At 43.5% G+C, this 20,686-nt stretch overlaps 1 protein-coding gene across 1 annotated transcript in view; it reads right to left on the reverse strand.

Annotated features, from left to right (window-relative positions):
* SDCCAG8 (SHH signaling and ciliogenesis regulator SDCCAG8) overlaps positions 1-20,686 on the reverse strand; it is a 1,463,224-nt gene that overhangs the window by 1,106,247 nt on the left and 336,291 nt on the right. The gene's annotated exons all lie outside the window — the stretch shown is intronic.

The following is a 20,686-nucleotide window of genomic DNA, read 5'->3' on the forward strand; positions in this document are numbered from 1 at the left end:
CATGGAGTGGTGCTGTGGCATGGAGTGGTGCTGTGGCATGGAGTGGTGCTGTGGCGTTGAGTGATGCTGTGGCATTGAGTGGTGCTGTGGCATGCGTTGAGTGGTGCTGAGTGATGCTGTGGCATTGAGTGGTGCTGAGTGATGCTGTGGCGTTGAGTGGTGCCGAGTGATACTGTGACGTTGGGTGATGCTGTGGCGTTGAGTGGTGCTGAGTGATGCTGTGGCGTTGAGTGTTGCAGAGTGATGTGGCATTGAGTGATGCTGTGGCGTTGAGTGGTGCTGAGTGATGCTGTGGTGTTGAGTGATGATGTGGCGTTGAGTCATGCTGAGTGATGCTGTGGCGTTGAGTGATGCTGTGGCGTTGAGTGGTGCGGAGTGATGCTGTGGCGTTGAGTGATGCTGTGGCATTGAGTGATGCTGAGTTCGTTTCCGAGGCTTCTCGCATGGTTGTTATGCAAATATAACAGGTGGTTTATAACTTCCCGGCTTAGTGCTGCCTGTGAGCCTTCTAAAAACAAGTAGGGTCATGAGAGGAGAACAAAAAATAAAAGAAGAGGAGACGAGAAGGTAATATAATGACTAGAAGTAAGGGAACAAGCAGAAGAACAAAAAGGAGAAAGATTAGGGATTGGCTGTTAAAAACAGAGGAGTAAAAGATATAAAAGAAGGAAAGGGAAGAGAAGGTGAGGAGGCGGCGAAGAAGAATACTTCGGAGAATGAGTTTGAGCTATTGGTCTTGTAAATTACAATTTTTTTATTTATATGTTGGTTTTCAAATTAGCTAAATTAATAGCTTTGTCATTTACAATGCCAATAGTTATAACTTTCGCAAATGTGACACCTATAGAATTTGTAATGCAACATGTTTTGTATTTACGTGACTTAGATGTATTGATATTACAAATAACAATGGCTTTTAATTTTTTTAAATAATTAATACTTAAATAAAAGTGATTGTAATTTATAATGGCAATAGCTTTAACTTTGTAAATAACTTTTGTGAAGATTATATTCAGTGTATTTTATTGTGACGAAAATCCAAGAACAGAAGTGAAATATTAACATTTTTTTGTGACATTTGTAATAAAGCTTGAAACATTGAGAGAACATATTTGAACCAGTTGTTGTTGAGTGGTTGCACAGATTGATGCTGTGGTGGCGCTGAGTGATGTGGTGCTGCCCCTGAATGATGCTGTGGAGGCCCTGAGTGATGCTGTGGAGGCCCTGAGGGATGCTGTGGAGGCCCTGAGGGATGCTGTGAAGGCCATGAGTGATGCTGTGGAGGCCCTGAGTGATGCTGTGGAGGCCCTGAGTGATGCTGTAGTGTTCCAGAGTGGTGCTGTGGTGGTGCTGAGTGATGCTGGGTTGGCGCTGAGTGATGCTGTGGTGGTGCTGAGTGGTGCTGTGGTGGTGCTGAGTGATGCTGTGGTGGTGCTGAGTGATGCTGTGGTGGTGCTGTGTGATGCTGGGGTGGTGCTGAGTGATGCTGGGGTGGTGCTGAGTGATGCTGGGGTGGTGCGGAGTGATAATGTGGTGGTGCTGAGTGATGCTGAGTGTTGCTGTGGTGGTGCTGAGTGATGCTGTGGTGGTGCTGAGTGATGCTGTGGTGGTGCTGAGTGGTGCTGTTGTGGTGCTGAGTGGTAATGTGGTGGTGCGGAGTGGTGCTGTGGTGGTGCTGAGTGTGTGAGAGAGAGTGTTGTAACTTTGAGTCAGAATTGAAATATCCCAGGACGCATAGCTCAGTTGCCTAAAAATGAGAAGGGGTTCAAGGTGCCACACGTATAGTGAGCCTCATAGGTGCTCCAGGGAGGCCTTAAGAGGGGAGGGGAGGATGTGGCCTCACGCACACTCAGCGCTGTCTACTTTTGAATTGTGGTCGCAGGTTCTAGTCTGGACGTCCAGATCTGAGCAAATCATTTAATCTCCCCGTGCCTGAATAATGATTTTGACCTTGTTTAGTATAACTGATGTTCATGTAAAGCGCTCCAATACATTCGAATCGAGTTTGCGCTATATAAATCTGCAAATAAATAAATAAAGCAAGGACCTAGAGAGAGACACATACGTCTATGGTGAAACTGGCAGACCCGGGAGGAAGCTGAAGAGCAGGGGCAGTGGGAGCAACAGCACTTCACTGAAGCTTTATCTACAGTGTTACAAGACTGTAAACAAAGCAATCAGTGTGCTATATGAGCACAAAGTGTGACTCGAGCTCATCCAGTCAGCCCTACGCTAATCACGCCATCCTCCGTGAGCTGTAAGAGGACACCAATGGGGACGCCCACCTTTGAGTTTAGGAAGCTTTGGGCTCGTAAATGGTGGTTTCTTTCGCCGGGGTTAGCATCACAATGTAAACTGCTGGTGGGTGAGGTAAGGAGGGGCCAGGGGAGATGCAGAGGCATGTGAAAGTCCCTGGAGATTCCACGGACTCCCTATCGGGCTGAGTGTAAGAAGGCCCCTCGGAGTGACAGCACCCCCGATGGCCAGGGCCTAGAAGCCCAAAGTGGTGCTTAGGGCTCTAGCACAACACCATAGTCTGAGTTACTTAATATACAAACCCCAAGCCGGACATTGACGCTCCAACTCTTCAGCTGACATGTATCCAAACTGTAAAAGACCTCCGGATACACACATACACCCCCCAACCCACACTGCAACCAAATGCACGAATTATTCACCACCACCACAGTGCTGCAAAGCATACTAATGGCAGTAGAGCGCTATACAAATCTGTGTTGCAAAACATAACACATTTCTAGTTAACGCGTGCTCGCCGGTGGACCTTTGTATATGATTCTCTTTCCTGTTTGCGAATGGTTACTGTTGATTTCGTGTGGGGTTTTCACATAGATACTAGAAGTGCCCCCATCCTCAATAATGATGCAAGCAGTCTCTTAAAATGCGTCTTTACCAAACAAAGGCTGCCAACTCCATCACACCACACACCCAGATAAACTATCTACCGCACACAGGCTGTACAAATGTAGCATCGTGAAGCCAGAAGCGCTCGGCTTCTTAAACTTTCTCTTCAGTGTCGGCCACCTTTACCTGCTGTACTCACTCATCTGCACAATACACTACAAAGACAAGGTACAGTACCAGACACAAGGCACACCTTTTGAAACGGACCCGCAGTAGCTCTGAGGTTGTTTTTTTGGCAGCAAGCGAGCGTTATAAATGAACAGTAAACAGGGGGCTTTTGATGTTTGTACCTTCTAATGCAAAGGTTTTTGTATTCAGCCGTGCACACGCTGGAGTGAAGCTAAGGGAAATGTATTGTAATGGTGCGCTTCAATTTAGGGAAAACAAATAATCAAAAGCATATTTAATCCGACTTTCCAACTGTTTACGTATCGCGGATGGCGCTTCTGTGTGATGTGGAAATAAAAGACAAGGGCGAGTGTCTGAAATATGCAGCGCAGCCTCTCTTGCTTAAAATAAGTTTACAATGACACTGTGTTCTCTTTGTGAATAGTCACTTCAAGGAAGCTTGTGAATGCATTGTTGCTGCAGTTCCACTGTAATTTCTGCTTAACCTGAGCCGCTCGACTCTCCCGGAAATAAACAAGGGGCAAACTGCAACTAGTACACATAGGATAAAAAGCTCTTGGCATTGCTGTGGGGAGAGGGGGGAGGAGAAAGTGAAAGCGGGCATGGCATGTTGTGCGCGTGAAAGGCACGGCATGGGGCGGCAAAGCAATTTCAAAGAGTGGGAGGGAGGGAAGGAGCGAGCATATGGGGATGAGGTGTGAGTGAGGGGGAGAAGAAGCCTTTGATGTGGTGATGTGGTGTGCGAGGCCAAGCTCTCGGAGGCAGACCGTTAAAGAAACAAACTTCTCGGCATTGCTGTGTGGGGGGTGGTGGGGTGGGCGGGGGAGCAGCAGACAGATGCGAGTTGAGCGTGCGCTGGAGAGGAGGGGGTGGGAGGACTAGGCAGCTACGTGCACAAAGTGAAGAGCCAATGAACGCTCTTGTAGGGGAAAAGCGCGTGCTTGTGTTCACGTGAACTGTTGGAAATCCGCCGATGGTTTGAGAACTTATTTTGCCAACTAAAATTCTCCTCTTGCGGAATGGGATAGGCGAGACCTAAAAAGGGTTAAGGAAACAGACAGTTGCTCAGCAGAGGAAAAGGTTGTCATATTTCCTTCAGATTATTGACAAAGAAGACCACAAGCCACCCTAAAATCATAGATGTTTGGTGTTCATCAAGTCTCACCCTTCAGGTTTTCAACTGGAACAAAATTACTGATCTTAAGTTGCCATCTTAAAATATGACATTATATCAAGCACATATTAGGCATTCATTTGATTTTCAAACAGTCTGCTTTAGTTGTCATACGAGCCTCAAGGTATGATAAAAATCATAAATAAAAGTACGTAGGTAGGGGCTTTGGGTCAGACCACTTTGCATTTTGTCCTGGTCAGCTGTCATCCACGTTTTGCTTCTGCCCACCAAAGCTTACAGCCAGTGGCAATGATTTAACCCACTTCAGCCACTGGATCTTTTGAACGGACAGTGTTTACGTTTTGCCTGATCACAAGTGCAGTTTAGTGTCAGAAGTGATGGGACAATACCTTACTTTGCTAATGCCTTTTTCATTTCATTCTTTATGTCTGTTATTTTGTTTCTTATTCAAAATAATGCGTTTTAACTGGGTCTTCAGGGCACAGTAATCCTAGTCAATAGCACCGTTTCTTTGTGCCAAAAAGTATTAGATTTTCTTGTGCCCTACATTAAAATGAAAAAGGGTTTCTATGCTTGTTAGAACTAAAAAACTGTCTGCTGCGCAGCACTTGCACTTTTCTATTTAACTAAAAGAAACGAATATATATATATATATATATATATATATATATATATATATATATATATATATACGGGACAGCTCCACAGCAACCTCCGATCCTGTAGAACGGCGAAGCAGGAAGACAGCCCACAGGATCAGGTAAGTGAAGCTTTTTATTTTCATATTGCAGCAATGATGCGTTTCGGGCTCGAGAGCCCTTGTTCACAAGCGGAGAACATCGACCAAACGCCATGTTAGAGTATTTAAAGAGGTACCACCTCACATCACCTCAGTGCCGATCACGTGATCACTAGACACAGAACAAATACTATCCAGGCAAAGTGATATAACATTCTACTGCAGTCCGATATAAAAACGAATTTAGCAGTATTAGCAAACATTTAAAAACATAAATGCAAGTTGAAAGACTATATAACTGTATAAATACAATAAATAATTTCAATAAATCAAAGGATAAATCCTAAAAATCACTATACATATAAATATATGTATTGTTATATCAAAGAAAATCAAATAATGTCATGACTAATAATGGATAGTAAAACTTGATAACAAACTACTTGTGGGCATATGGTACAAATTATCTTATTAAGGCTAGCAGCAAGGAATGATCAATGTGCAAAACTGTGCAAAAACGTGCAAAATAGGAAGAATTGTGCAAAAAGCTATAAAGAGCTAACTGTGTGATAAATATTATATATGTCTATAAATAACTTTAGCACCAGATATGACACCTGACTAAATGTTAAAATTCATTTAAATAACACAGTATCATCATCACAGTTAAAAAAGTGCAAAGAACTATAGTATATAAATGAAAAAAGAGGCAGCAGAAAATAGTGGAGAAAACGTAGGAAATAGTTGATTCTCTATGTTTTCAAAAAGTTACTCATATTCCACTACTTTACTAGACACAAAGAGGAAAAACTGATAGTGACCTAGCAATTTGAACGAGAGCCTTACAAAATATCATAACTGGACAACACCAGTAGATCTTTTAGGCGAACAGTAAAATACAACGAATGCAATGAGTTATTTCCATATTCTGATCCATGTGCAAAAATGCTATGTGCAAAGTTGCTAATAAATAGAATATAAAAATACAAAGTTGCGAAAGTACAAAAATACAAATATACAAAAATACAAAAATACCAGAGTAGACAGAGAGAATAGAGATCACGACAATATAAAATACTTGGCACCCTTATCTGAAATCACTGTGGAATTAAAAACGAGGAAATGATATTCATAAGAAATTGTACATATCCTCTGAATTATTCAACCCGTTGGGCCACTTACTATCGATCTCCAAAATCATGGTGGTTTCGAGTTGCCTTAGTTTTCGTTCTCTGTTTCCACCTCTACGTGATTTTGGAATGGCTCCTACCACATAGTATTTCAAACATGCCAAATTGTTGTCGTGAAATCTCTTGAAAAGGCGTGCTACTGTATACGCTTGATCGCTGTGCAAAATTGCCTAAGATGTTATAGAATCCTGACATGCACCTGTAGCTTGGTACTTCCAATGTAATTCATGCCACAGGTGCATGTCAAGACATACACAGCATGATCAGTTTTGCAGCTGAATCTGCCAGCTATAGCAATTTCCTGAGAGCTAAATGGAGTTTGATAATGTGTTTTATTTTCTCCAAATTTACAAGCTCTGCACGTAGAGCATTTGTAAAAACCAAGTGCAGGCTGTAACCACATAGATTTCAGACTCTCTTCGGGACTAGATTTATCTAAAAGTGATCCCATACTTTTTGCCCTTCTGAAGGTGATAGGAGGGGAACTAGGCAGTTTTGACCCAATCACTGTATCCGTTAAGATAATGGGCCGTTTTTTCTTAATGATAGTTCTAATCTTATTCTCCTCATTGCTGAATGTGGTGACTAGTCTAAGACATTGAAGATTACCAGAGGGATTATCACTATCCCCACTGTTTTCAGAAACTTCAACATCAGAAAAAGTTGGAAGTAGCAGACTCTCTCTCGTTTGCAAATTAGCTTTTGCTATAGCCTGATTTAAAGTGCTATCCAAGTAGCCTCTCTTTTTCAGTCTCTTCATGTCAAGAAAACACAAATCAAAGTCACTGGTGGTGCTGCATATTCATTTTAATCTCAGTGCTTCCCCATACGGAATGCTATTGATTGTATGCTTAGGGTGTAAACTAGTGGCATGTAGAGTCGTGTTTCCCGCCGTGGGTTTCCTGAACAAAGTGGTTTCTATCCGGGCATTCTTGATATATACTTTAACGTCCAGAAATTCAATCTCTTTCTTGTTTACATGAGACGTAAAGTTAAGATTGAGGTTGTTATTGTTAATTTCTTGCACAAACAAGGAAGCCTCAACCTCATCGCCCTGCCAGAGAATGACGACACCATCGATATAACGAAGATATCTAACTATCTTCTCATCAACCCATACTTGATGTTGTTTGTTTAGGGCCGGTTCCTCCCACCAGCCGACGTGTAAACACGCATAGCTGGGGGAGAAACAGGATCCCATCGCCACCCCTCTGCGCAGCACTTGTACTGTTCTATTAAAGTAAAAAAAACGAATATATATATATATATATATATATATATCAGCAAACACGGATTCCCGGTGAAAGCCAGTACCTGCTCGCGAGTGGGTCGTTTTTAGGGTCCCGGAAACCCAATATAGTTATCCAACCATTCTCCCATCAGGAAAACACGTAAACGACACACCAGGAGTTGCTGTGCTCGAAATTTTAATTGGCAGCAAAAACAAACTTTGTTTTTGCTGCCAATTAAAATTTCGAGCACAGCAACTCCTGGTGTGTCGTTTACGTGTTTTCCTGATGGGAGAATGGTTGGATATATATATATATATATATATATATATATATATATATATATATATATATATATAGGCAAGCAAACGTCACAGCAAATTTGTAGAATTTGTAGAATGACGAGACGAACCCAGGAATCAGTGCCAATTATTTTATTCTGCTCAGCACCACTCCACCACTACGCGTTTCGGCCGACCACGGCCTTGATCACATGACAACGTAGGGGGCGTATGTGCTCAAATTTAAAGTGCTAGTGCTACTAGTTATTACTAGACATAAACAACATACTTTGATGTTGTAACTAATAACTGCATGAATGCAATTACTTATAAGCCAATCCGACAGTGCAGATGCTCACAAAATTAGTAAAAAGAACTCTTACTGTGTCAATACACCAATAACTCATCGTGGTTACACATAGAAGTACATTGTATGCATACTTGAACATATAAATATATAAGTATATAAATATATAAATAGGCTATGTATACAAATACAAAAGTACAAAAATATATATATATATATATATATATATACATACACAGAATACAAAATATAAATATATATACACATGTGCCATCTAAAATTGAATAAATAACCTTGTAAATCAAAATAATTAACCATTTGTAGGTAAAAAAAAAACAATATACACATAATCATAGATATAGCAGCAATTCTATACAAAACCAACATTTTTGTAATACATCCTACCTAATAAATGTTGTTGTATCTTATCTGACATGAATTTAAATATGTAATCATGTCAAAATATCTGATATCAGAACCACGATTAAACATCACATGAGCATAAAAAGGCTTAAGTGCAAAGTCAGCAATAACTAATAACAAGATTAAAGTGCTACCACAAGTGAAAAGTGCATGTGCTTAAAGATAATAAGTGTTTATAAAATTAGTACTTTTAATGAACTAAAATTATAGGAATGGAAGCGAACTACTCAGTATGTTTACCATTTTAAAGTTAAGTCCTACAAAGATGTTTACAGGTAAGTATGACAGTCATCGCCTGCATTGAGACCATTAGGAGTCTTGGTCTCCAATAAAATGATATGTCTTGTTTCAAGTCTACGCAACAATAATTCACGGTCACCACCTCTCCTCTGGGGTGGCACTGTATCAATGACAAAGTATTTAAGTCCTGATGGATTTTTACCATGCATTTCATCAAAATGCCTAGCCACAGGGTAGGCCATGTCTCCATTAATAATTGCCCTGAGGTGCTGAAGAATACGTTTGTATACGTGTGGCCGCGTGCTACCAACGTAGCGCAAACCACACGGACATTCTAATACATACACCGCGTATTCTGTACGGCAAGTTAATTGACTTTGAATGACAACAGGCTTACTGCTAAATGGAGTAGTGTATTCCTTACGACTTACTCCATTTTTACAGGCTTTGCATGAAGCACATTTACGGAAACCTCTGCTAGCATCCAACCACGTGTTAGTACTTCTGATTTCAGGACTACTAGAAACTAAACAATCACCCATATTTCTTGCACGTTTGTAGGTGATGCTAGGTCTCTCCCCAACAAGATTGCATAACACCGGGTCACTGGCAATCAATGTCCAATTACGTTTGATTATGTTTCTAATGACCTGGTGTTGGTTGTTGTATCTTAGTATCAGCCGAGTCTCACTGTTGTCATTTTTGGATGGCGGAGATCTATTCTGCATCAAACTGGGCAACAAAGATGTTCTGTCTCTAATATTGGCTCTGCCGATAGCTTTATCTAAGCAATCCTGTGAGTATCCTCTCTTTAAAAATCTTGCTTTGCATGCAACTTGGGCCTCCCTGCAATCTCTTTCATTGCTACAGATACGTCTTATGCGAAGCATTTCGCCATAAGGAATACTCTTGATAAGATGGGACGGATGGTGGCTGCCAGCATGGAGGATACTGTTGCCAGCAGTTGGTTTACGGTAAAGCTTTGTTTCAAGTTTCCCCCCACGGGTGAAAACCTCTACATCAAGAAAACATACTGTGGACTCACTGATATGCACCGTGAATTGCAAATTCAGATTGTTCACATTAATCTGTGAAATGAAAGCCTTCGCATCACTGACAGACCCATCCCAAATGATAAACAGGTCGTCAATGTACCTGAGCCATCTTACTACATTAGACTGCATTATTTCAGTGTAGCTTGGCATGAGGACATGCTCCTCCCAGTACCCCATGGGCAAACAGGCGTAACTGGGAGAAAAGCATGCCCCCATTGCCACACCCCTTGTCTGTTGGAACAGTTGCTTACCAAATAAGAAAAAGTTATTGTCTAAACACATGGAAATCATAGACAGTATCATCCGTGTGTGCTCTGCAAGGTCACAAGGTCTTGATTCCAAATAGTGTTGCACTGCACGCAGACCATCTCTATGAAAGAGGCTGGTGTAAAGTGACGTTACATCCAACGAAATTAACAAATAACTATGTTTCCATTCAACATCCTTTACCTTATTCAAAAAATCCCCTGTATCGAGTACAAAAGAAGGTAAGGTCCTAACGAATTCCTGCAAAAAAAAGTCAACGTATTTACTCACATTTTCTAAAATACTGTTGCAAGCGGAAATGATAGGACGGCCTGGCGGAGTTACACTGTTCTTATGTATCTTGGGAATAAAATAAGCAACTGGTGTTACTGGATTGTCCTTTTTCATGAACTTAAATTCATCCATGGAGATACTGCCTGTACTCCGCCAAGCCATATATATTATTTTTTTTAATTGCAAGCAAACGGCCGCCGTGTTTATGAGGTTGGTTGCATGTTTCTTTTTTCTTTTTCTTTTAGTTGGCTATGCATGCAATAAAGAAAATGGAAATAATGCCATCATCGCACCAACTTCCCTCGGCCAGACCTACTGCCTTACCAATACTTTTGTGGATATGTTATGATGTGCTGTAATACTGACCTCATGTAATGTGCTGTTATGAAAAGTTGAGACATTGGGAGCTCGACTTAGGAGAGGGTTGCTAACAAGTTTCCATCTACGAGTTTGCATTTTATCAGTATATTACAATTACGTAAACGCAGTAGACCCTAATAGACGCTTGATGGCGCTAAACACCAGGCTATCCAATGTATTCCAATTCAATTTCTATTTACATTTGTTACCAGGATTTTACCAAGCAACTAAACACGAAAAAACGAAAAAAGGCGTCATATGATTGAAGGCAACTTATAAAAATCAACAAAGTGTTAATCTTTAAAAGGATAAACATCTGATAAAATCCTGCAATCCAGTTCACTAGGAGGTAAAAGATCATATTTTTTTCTAATATTATAGATAACGCAGGTATAACATAAAGGGGTGTGGATAAGTACAAATAATCCTCTTTTCTGAAGGGAAACAAATGGGGTTTGGAGGCTGTGGCTGCCAAAGGGTTGGTGGACTGGCGTGATCTTTGGCTACCTCTTCCACGTGGTGAAAGGGACCCGCATCCTTGGCTATTAAAAGGCTAGCTGTGGTGGATGGAAGGATAAAGATCCAGTTGGAGGCCCCTTCCATGGTCACAAAAGAGGCGAAAGACAGACTGGGTTTGACGAGGGGCCATAAGAAGCTCAAGGACCTGGCCGTAGCTCTGATGTCCTTAAAGCTCTATAGCGCTGAGTCCGCCTTTTTTCCAAAAAGACAAAAGCCATCAAAGGACATGTCCACAAGGCAGGCTTGGACATTCCCTGAAAAGCCAGTGGTTCCAGCTAGGCATGGCAATGCATGGTCAAAAATGATGAAATGGCTCTAACCAGCGAGTCAGTGGTGTCTAGTCCACATCGTATGGTGAACTTTGCTGCATCTCTCCGGTCAGCAATAGCTTTGGACAGCACGGCTAAGGCCTCCTCCGAGACACTATGCGGCACATTTGCAACCAAATCCTAGATTGTTTGGGAATATCACCCCAAAAGGCATGCTGTGTTCACTGACCACACTGCAAGGATGGCATAAGAGAACATCCTCTTGCCAAAGGTATACAGCCTCTTGGATTCCCTAGCCGGTGGAGTGGTAGGGAATGGGCAGGGTTGACTATCAAGGTGGAGGATTGGACCACCAAGCTACTCAGGGCGGGCATCTGCGTAAGGAAACTGGGGTCCCCAGGAGCACAGCGATGGCAGCAGGCAATTGTACTATGCACAAGAGCTCAAAGGCAAAAGGAGCAGGCTCCGATCCGGAGAGCATGGTCCCAGTCGGCACCGCAGACTGACAACGGCCGCCTGGTTCCGTGTTGGAGTTAGGAATTACTATGGAGATGGTTCCGCTGAGGGGAATCAGCACTGGAACGCGTGCGAGGAAGGTCTTGTTCTCACTGGCAGCACTGCTACAGATCCAACTTGGGATCCATGGGGCCGACTAGCGCCAAGGGCTAACCCGCCGCAAGAATCTAGTAGGGGCCCCTCGATAGCTCGTGGTGCTTCAAAGGGGCCAGGCCGCCCAAATATGAGGTGCACTACCTCATAAAATTCTGAAAGCTGGACAGACATCGCTCCAACTATGGGAAAGTCAGGGAGGCATGGAGCAGACCCTGAGTCGGGCTTCTCGGAAGTGCGAGACCTGGAGTGTTAATACTCCTACGCCTCGTTAGAAGACTTCAATGGGTACGGCAAAGAAAAAGACCCCTTGAACTTCTTATGTTTGTGGAACTTACCCGACAACTTTGAGGGGGATGACGATCCCAAGGTGCTGCTACGCAAATGGTCCCGGGACCTTCCATGTGACTGGGATCTACAGCGTCACAGGGTCGTCTGACGTGAGGATGTAAGAGCTTGAGGGATCACTCCCTCAAAGGCTTTGGGTGCATGGCATGGCTGTCTTCACAGGCATTGCAGTCATGGTTCTTCTCCAAGTACTACAAACAAAGTAGGTGTGGGCCTGTCACAGGAATGTGCATGTGACAGGCACTACATGGTGTAAAACCAGCCAGTTTCTTTGGGGGAATTCCGTCACACCAGAAGAGAGAATCGCTCAAAACAAAGTTCAACAAAAGTCATAAAAGGAATGAGGGTAGCTCTTCAGTGATCAGCACTATCAGGCGCAGAAAGGAAAGACTTGACATCAGCTCACCGGGGTGGCACCTATATAGGCACCGCACGCATTATTTACGGCTTGGACAATACCAATATGGAGCCAAATGACGAAATGACGCTACCTAGGGGTGTGCAGGGGTACTGGTCAAAATCATCCAGATCCAATCTGACACCTGGGAAATATTCTTAGGTAAGGAATATGCTGCTCAAAATCTCTACCAGTTATAGTATTCACCAAAAAGGGGGTTACTAAAGGTAAGTAACTTGTTCTTTTAATAAAGACTACTAACTGCAACTGCATCCCCTTCTGTAATACCAAAGTGGCCCGGAGGTGCGCAAAGCGGGCACAAACAACTGTTTGTCCACGGGTACTTATTGCAATACGGCCCCTAATCGTGTGTGTTTTATAAGGAAGGGTACGCTTCTACCAAAAAGAAGCTACTTCTAATGACTATGTGGTGAACCCATCATGATGCACAGTGGAGAAGGCATATCTATCCAGAGACATATAGTCTGCCCAGTAGTTGGCTTTCCTAAACCATAAACACTTCTCAGGCTGATTTACAATAAGTGCCATAGCGACACAAAGGGCATAGGGCGCAAAGGGCATTTGCGCCCGCTTTGTGCGCCTCTGGTGCACTTTAGTATTTCAGATGGGAGCGCAGGTGCTTGTGCATCCCCTTCAGAAATAATGACAGCGCGGTTGCACTTAAAGTACCAGCTCTACCAAAAGGAACATTGTCTCATTTGCATAAGGGTGTGCCCTATGCAAATGAGGGAAATCCTTTGCCTCTGTGCCCGCACCATATTACTGACAAGGGTGCAGAGGCACATAAGCGCTCAGGGGGAGCACTCACAGTGTGCCACCTTCTAGGTGGGGCACTGTGATTGCGCCCCCTGAGAGCAGCCCTCTGGAGGGGAGAAAGGGGATCCTATGGACCCCCAGACATCCCATTGTAGGCTTGTGCAGTCTCTGACTGCACACGCCTGCAAGGGGCTCTCAAATCACCTTTAAAAGTGCAGGTGGGTTGCCTCCTGCACAGTGAAAACAGGGAGCGGCTGCAAGCAACCTTTCCGTGTTTTAAGTTTTAACATGAATGCGCTGCCTCCAGGGCAGCACGAGTTCACAGCTGCCCTGGGGGCAGCGCATTCGCCATGATGCGTAATACGGTCCCTGGGAAACACGTTTTAGAAGATGTAAATTCTGATGCTGCTAGATCTTATCATTCAAACTGTGTGTATTCCCAGGAGGATGGCGAACTCAAAAGTTTTCACCTGTGGTAATGTCTAGGCCTAAGTGCCCATGCTTTAACTTGTTTTTTCCCTGTCAGTAATAGACCCTATTTCAAACCCCTTCCACTGCACCACAATCTTGGTAGTGGGTAGTGGTGGCAGAACTCGGGGCACCGTCGGTAAGGGCATGTGGTGCGTCGATAACCACATACTAGATTTGGATACGTGAAGGTGTAATCGGTCTAAGCTGTATCCTTGTTTAGGAAATCTTAGCCAGCATTCTGTGCTCCCTGTACCTCAGAAGATGGTAGAGAGAGCAGTAAAACCATGACGTAACCCAGCAACACATAGGCACAGTAGTCCACCCAATACCACATATTTTAGTTTATAAAAGGGCTTCCTCTAAAAGAACAATACTGAATATATTTAACAACACCCCAAATGGCGTGGACAGATCTATGAGCTTTTGCTTAATGCGTTCTGTGTTTTTGCTGTAGTTGGTTTGGGTGCTGCAAGAAGTGTTGGGACGCTGAACCTTTTTCTGTAACACCAGGTGTGCTATAGTTGAACCAGTTCTACAGCCGGCTCAGAAGTCATGTGCCACTCCAGGTGGTCTACACACCACGAAACAGGGGACGGTAGGTGCAATGAGTTTGTATGGCAGCATCACCTGAGAGCTTAAGGGGGTGACGGGGTGTATGAGGTGTGTGAGGTTCCAGATGTATACCCGAGGACCAGGCAACCTAGCATCCACTAAAGTGCTGGTGGTACAGTGCTTATGTATTATGTGTGCCATGTCTCACTGAAACGGGTGGTTGTATGTGCGTTGGATTAGTCCTACTACTATGTGCCTTTGTCTCCATGTTAGAAGCTACTGTGCACATTGTTGTTTTCTGACACCTGTGCAACGTTCTGTGCAACGTTCAGTTGATTTCTGATTTTTTGTCTTTGGTGGTGATGGTTGTGCTAGTTCAAGTTTCATTTATTAGCATACAGAGAAAGACTACCCATCTTATGATATGATATAAAATAAATAAGCAATATATAAATGTATTCATTACCCACTTAAACCACCAAGTTTAAAAACACAATCATCTATCTGAAGTTAAAAAATGGAAAGTTATAAGATTTGAACATCACTAACACTTAAATTAATTAAAAGTGCTAAATCCCCAGCCGCCGATGCGTTGGGCCCAGCTAGAGAAACTTAAAATGTTCATTCATTGATCGGCAGAGCTCATGTACAGCTCATTTGCACTTAACAGTTTCACAGACTCTGAAACAAACTTTACCACTCCATACACAATTTCAATCGACTTCCCTCCCAAACACAAGTATGTCCCAAGCACAACTATGTCCTTGAAGACGGACCTTTGTATGTCTGGCGACAGCCAAGCCCTTTTGATTTTGTTAAAATCGTAACTATAATACATTTATTGCAGGGTCTTTCACCCAGCCATCTTCATCTTTTTGTCAGTTATTATGTCAGTCACATGTCTTCAGCCCACTACAGCATGAAGACGGCTGAAATGCCAGAAACCGGTCCTCGGAAGCTTGTTTCCGGTCCAAGGAAGACATGGCTTGGCAGTTCGGGTTGGACTGTTCCCATGAGGCACAGGGTCAGGCTGATTTGCATATGGCCATGTCTGAACTGGGGTGCCAGTGTGGGCTAAAGAACGGTGATGGGTCAAACCCAGATCTTTTGACTGGGTGTGAGTGTTTGATTGGTTCAGATGCTCCGTCCATCACCACCCCCTTTTGTACCACTACAGCATGGGGCAATGAATCAGCGCACTGCAGGACCTGGCTAATTTCACTTTAAGTGACAGCATCCTGCCCCTCCGTAAGTAGCACATCGGTACAAAGTAGTAATCTTGAGCGCGGGAGACTACTATGGTAAAGTGTACTTTTAAGAGCAAAAACATATTTTTGCTTTTAGCCAGTGTATTTTTCTAGAATGATGAGTGCCCTGCAGGTTCCCTAATAATAAAGTTTTGCAAAAACCGTGACAAAACAAGCATTTACAAGTCCAAAAGTCCGGTGGGCATCGCCGGACCTACTGTCTTTGCCAAAGCTTGTTTTAAAAATGCCAGAAGCCGCAAACGATGGTAATGATGCGAGGCAGGGTTTCTTACGCCAGCAGGCATAATCTACATAACTAGTGTACTTACCCTTCCATCCACCTGGATAACTCAATGGGTTAACTTGTTCAAAAGCGGATTTTAGTAAATATCATTCGAGTGGTCTGGTTAATACCACGGTGCAAGTAAGCTTCGTGGGCAAAGAAACACAACCCCTCCTTCAAGCGCACGCCCATTCTAAAATTCAAAAATAATTTTGATCGTTGTTAAAAGTTTGCTGGTTTTTTTTGTCTCACTACCATTGTAAACTAAGAATCCCAAGCAGATGGCAAATTATAACGCACAAGAGAATCATCAAGCCTTATAGGAGCTTTCGAGATTTCAAAATACTGCCAGATTAAATCTGAGTAAAGGTCTTAGTCAGGGGGTTTAAGTGGGATGAAAAAACTGAGGGTCTCCCTAAGGGTGTTGGAGCGCGAGGATTCCGCCTGGTGTTAGTTTGAGAGGCTCAGTTGGCGATGGGGTAAGCAATGGACAAAATCCTCCTTGTGGGGTGTGCACTATGTGTAACTAAAAGTTGATCAACAGACCAGCGCATGGATACAGGACTTAATAGGCTGCTCACTGAATTTGTGGTGTCACAGCGCCACCTTCCGACAGTTATGTTTTTTTTGTATGCAGATTTTAGTCAACTGGACACTTCGAAAATGTGGTAATAACATGTTACAGTAACGAAGAACAATGGCAGGTTAAGAACAACAGAAAGGTGCTGGTAACTGCACATAAAAGGTGGAAACGTCTGTTAATAGTAATATCACGTAGTTTCCAACATGCTGCAGCATAAAGGTACGCTAAAAACCTCGAAGGAAAATATACAATTATTATGCATTCCTTTTCAAACACTTACCATTCATTATGTTATCTCAACAGGAAACGAAGTTCCAGTTCATACTGAAGTTGCAGCAAAGGTTTCTGGTGACGTTCTTTCCGGTGGATACTCTATATATAAACTGCAGATTCCCATTGGGGTAAAGAAATTCAAGCCCCCCCTGCAAAGTACATGGAAGGGGCCCCATGCTCCTGCCACCCCTGCAGCTCGGGGACCAGCAAGGGCTGCGGAGGGCATTGTTACGCCACTGCAGATTCATCACCTCAGAATACTACCTAGGCGCCAGAGGGGATGTGGAAACTTTCTCAGCAATGCTCCTTTGTGCGACTTGGTCATGCTATGTGGATAGATGCTGGCTCCGTACTGCTCTGGAAGTGATGGAGTGGAGACGCATACAAATGCCAACCCTGCACAGGGATGTCGGTTTCTCGCTTGGCTGTTTTGCACTCCTCAGACGTGGGGCGTGAAACAATTGGTAGCACCAGTGTGCCAATTTCTATCCTGGGACCGTCTGAGGTATTAAAAAGCGGCCACTCCACAGGATGGGGAGGTGGGAGGTGGTGAGGAGTCTGTAGTTACATAGAATATCCACCATCAGAAAGAGCGTTACCAAAGGTTAGTAACTTATTGTTCTGATGTATATTTCTATCCACCAGAAAGAGTGTTACCAAAAACAAGTAACTTGTTATTCTGAAGAATACTTCTATGTGCTTATGCCTCATCTTAGAAGAGATACCAAAGCAGAACCTCCCCAAAGTAGAGGACCCAGGCCAAAAGGTCCTGTAGGATTGAATGGATAAAATATCCTTCCTGACAGATATGCTAGCAAAGGTAATAGTGTTTGTGAAAGTGTATATTGACACCCATGTGGCAGCCTGGAAGATATTACGGATAGTAATCTGTATGCCAATGCAGTGGTAGCAGGATTGCCCTGATAAAATAGGTTCTCCAAACTTTCGGAGGCTGCTTCTTGATCAGTGCATAGCTAATCTTATGCGACCGCCTTCCCTTTCTTCTCTCCGGAGAACCCCATAGAAAGTTGGTTATCCATCAGGTGATCCTTGGTATGATCAAGGTAAAAGCCTAACGCCCTTTGTGGTCCAGCCGATTAAGCCTCTCCTCCTCTTTTGAGGGATGCGAAGGGGTGAAGAAGCTGGTAGGGTAATGATTGCCCAACAAGGAAGAGTCGTGACTTCAGGCTAGAAGGCCACCCAAGTCCTTAGTACCAGTTTGTCTGGACAAAAAGTGGTGTGTTCCTGAAGTTCACTCATGCGACAAGCTGAAGTGATTGCAAAGACGAGGACAGTCTTTGCAGTCAGAAGACACAACGAGCAGTTGTGCTTTGCCTCTAAGGGCCTACACATGAGAAATGTCAAGACCAAGTTAAGGTCCCACTGTGGAAACACAAACGATTTGGCAGTGAACATGTGTGTCAAATCTTCAAAAAACCACATCCCAACAGGATATTTGAACGATGGTTGGTCCGGCAAACACAAAAAGGACGAAAGGGCTGACAAATAACCCTTTATAGTGGCCACTGCAAAGCCTTGCTGGACCAAAGACAAAATGAACAATAGAGCATCCAAAAGTTTGGCTTGTAAAAGGGTTGTCTTGTGGACTTCACACCAGGCCACAAAATTGTCCCGGCTCACAGTGTAAATGGACTTTGTGGACTTTGACGATCAGCCTCTGCTAGCAAGGTTGACGCAAACCACTTTGGGTGGGAGATAACACTTAGCTAATTGCCCCGTCTCAATCACCATGCATGCAGGTGTAGATTGCGCAGGTTCCGTGCTGCTGTGACAAATCCACCAAAAGCGGTAGCCTGATCGGAAGTGTAGTGCTAGAGGCACTCTTGTGGTCCAACACCCTGTGATGACCTTTGAGTACCATTATTTTAATTGACTTGGTGTGTTACTTTATCCTAGCCTGAATGTACAAAGTCCTGCATATGCCTTGTTTCTCTTGAAGGTTTCTTTCTTGTAATCTTGCAGTCTTTCAGTGGGAGCTGTCACGGAGTAGGACAGCCTTGCCAAGAACAGAATGTGTGGGATGTGCATTTGAAAGCATGAGAGAGAGGTGTTGAATGCACTTTTTGGTCTCGAAGTGCAGTGTTATGAGCAGTGGTGCCCAAATGTGCACTGTGTTGTACATTGAGAGATGAAGTATGAGATGCTATAAGCAGTGGTGCACAAATGTGCACTGTGTTGTACCCTTGGGAAGAATTATTAATTTCTTACTATTGGCTTTGACATGGCCTCATGTGATCCTAAATTCTGACTCTGCCTTGTTTGAGGTGTTTTCTGTGCGCACAGACACGCTTGCAAGTTGTTTGGGTTAATCACGTTCAAGGACTGTTTTGTGAGAGAATGTTTAATGTACCCTAGAAGGCTTTCATGAGCTTCGTTAAGATAAAGGCTGGAACATGCGAGAATGTAGAGGGGACGTGGGAACTCCTTTTGCCATGGAATGCTTGCCTGGAAGCTGGCCAGTTCCAGTAAGATTCCTTTGGCGCAGAGGAGGAAGACACTTTAACCTTCTAGTGTGTGTTTTGAGACTATAAAGCTGAGGTTTGCTGACAGCTGAGTTGGGAGCTCACTTACAGAGTAGACGTACTGCTGTAAGACAAACGGAACCTGAGTCCCGGGTGAGAGTCCAAGCCAGCTGTGAACGCCCCCTGCGTGAACTGCCAAGGATGTCGAGTGAACGATCGGGTGAGGTGACTTATTTCTGACTAGTGCCAATGTGATGCGTGGTTTCAATGGCTGTGGTTATTTAAGGTGTTGAGTTTTGATTACTGCCATTGTGATGTGTAGCCAGTGGCTTTGATCATTTGAGGTGTTTTCTTTGTGATGTGTAAATGAGTCAGAGTGCACATCCAAAGTAATCGTTTGAAGAATACAGTGTAGATATCTTTCTTATCTCTTTCAGGAAGTCCAGTATATTTTCTTGTGTGCTATCTCATATTATTTGCTGCTTGTTTATTTATTAGTATGATTTATGCATTTAACTGCTGCATTTAGCAAGTGCGTTATTATTGCTTGCAAATAAAAATATATATCTATATTTCAATGTTGATTCATTTTGGCATCTGGGAAAGCCTTTCTGTTGGAGAGAATTGCATAAAAAAAGCCTTATTCCAAAAAGAGAGTCTTTGCATTTTGTAACGTAAAACCCTTTTCTAGATGTTGTTGTGTTTTATGTCTCCTGCTTCGCTGTGTTTGAGCAACCGTGAGGGAGATTCTGTATTATCTGAAAGGCGAAGCAAGACAGGAAGGAAGGTGCTCATGCCCAGATGTTCAGTGTACCACACTCTCCTGACAGAATCCAGGATCACTAGGATAATTTGGATTCATTGCTCCTGATCTTTTTCAGAACTAGAGGAAGGAGAGGCAGTGGTGGGTGGGCTACCAGGAATCCCAGGTTCTAATTCAGAAAGAATGTGGCTGTAGGACCTCCAATGCACAAAACATTTCACACTGCTCGTTCTTGTGGTGGAAAAAAGATCTAGCCATGGTTTTCCCTTGCCGGAAGAAACCCCGTGCCACCTCTGGATGTAAATACCATTTGTGATCGACCAGATGCCGCAGGCTGAGCTCGGCCGCCCTGGCTTTCAAGAATTCCTCCAAGTGGTTTGTGATCAGGAAAATGCCCTGAAGCTCCAGCCAACTTCTGAGGCACAGAGCCATCTGGCTCTGCGCCTTGACAGGAGAGGATACTAACGATTTTCTATGTTCTGCAATGCACAGATTCACATTCTGGTCTCCGATCTCCTTTGTGTGCACGACGGTGATCTTGTTGCATGACTTTGTACTCTGA

Source organism: Lissotriton helveticus, chromosome 6 (assembly GCF_964261635.1).
Source record: "Lissotriton helveticus chromosome 6, aLisHel1.1, whole genome shotgun sequence".
In the NCBI taxonomy this organism is placed as follows: Eukaryota; Metazoa; Chordata; class Amphibia; order Caudata; family Salamandridae; genus Lissotriton; species Lissotriton helveticus.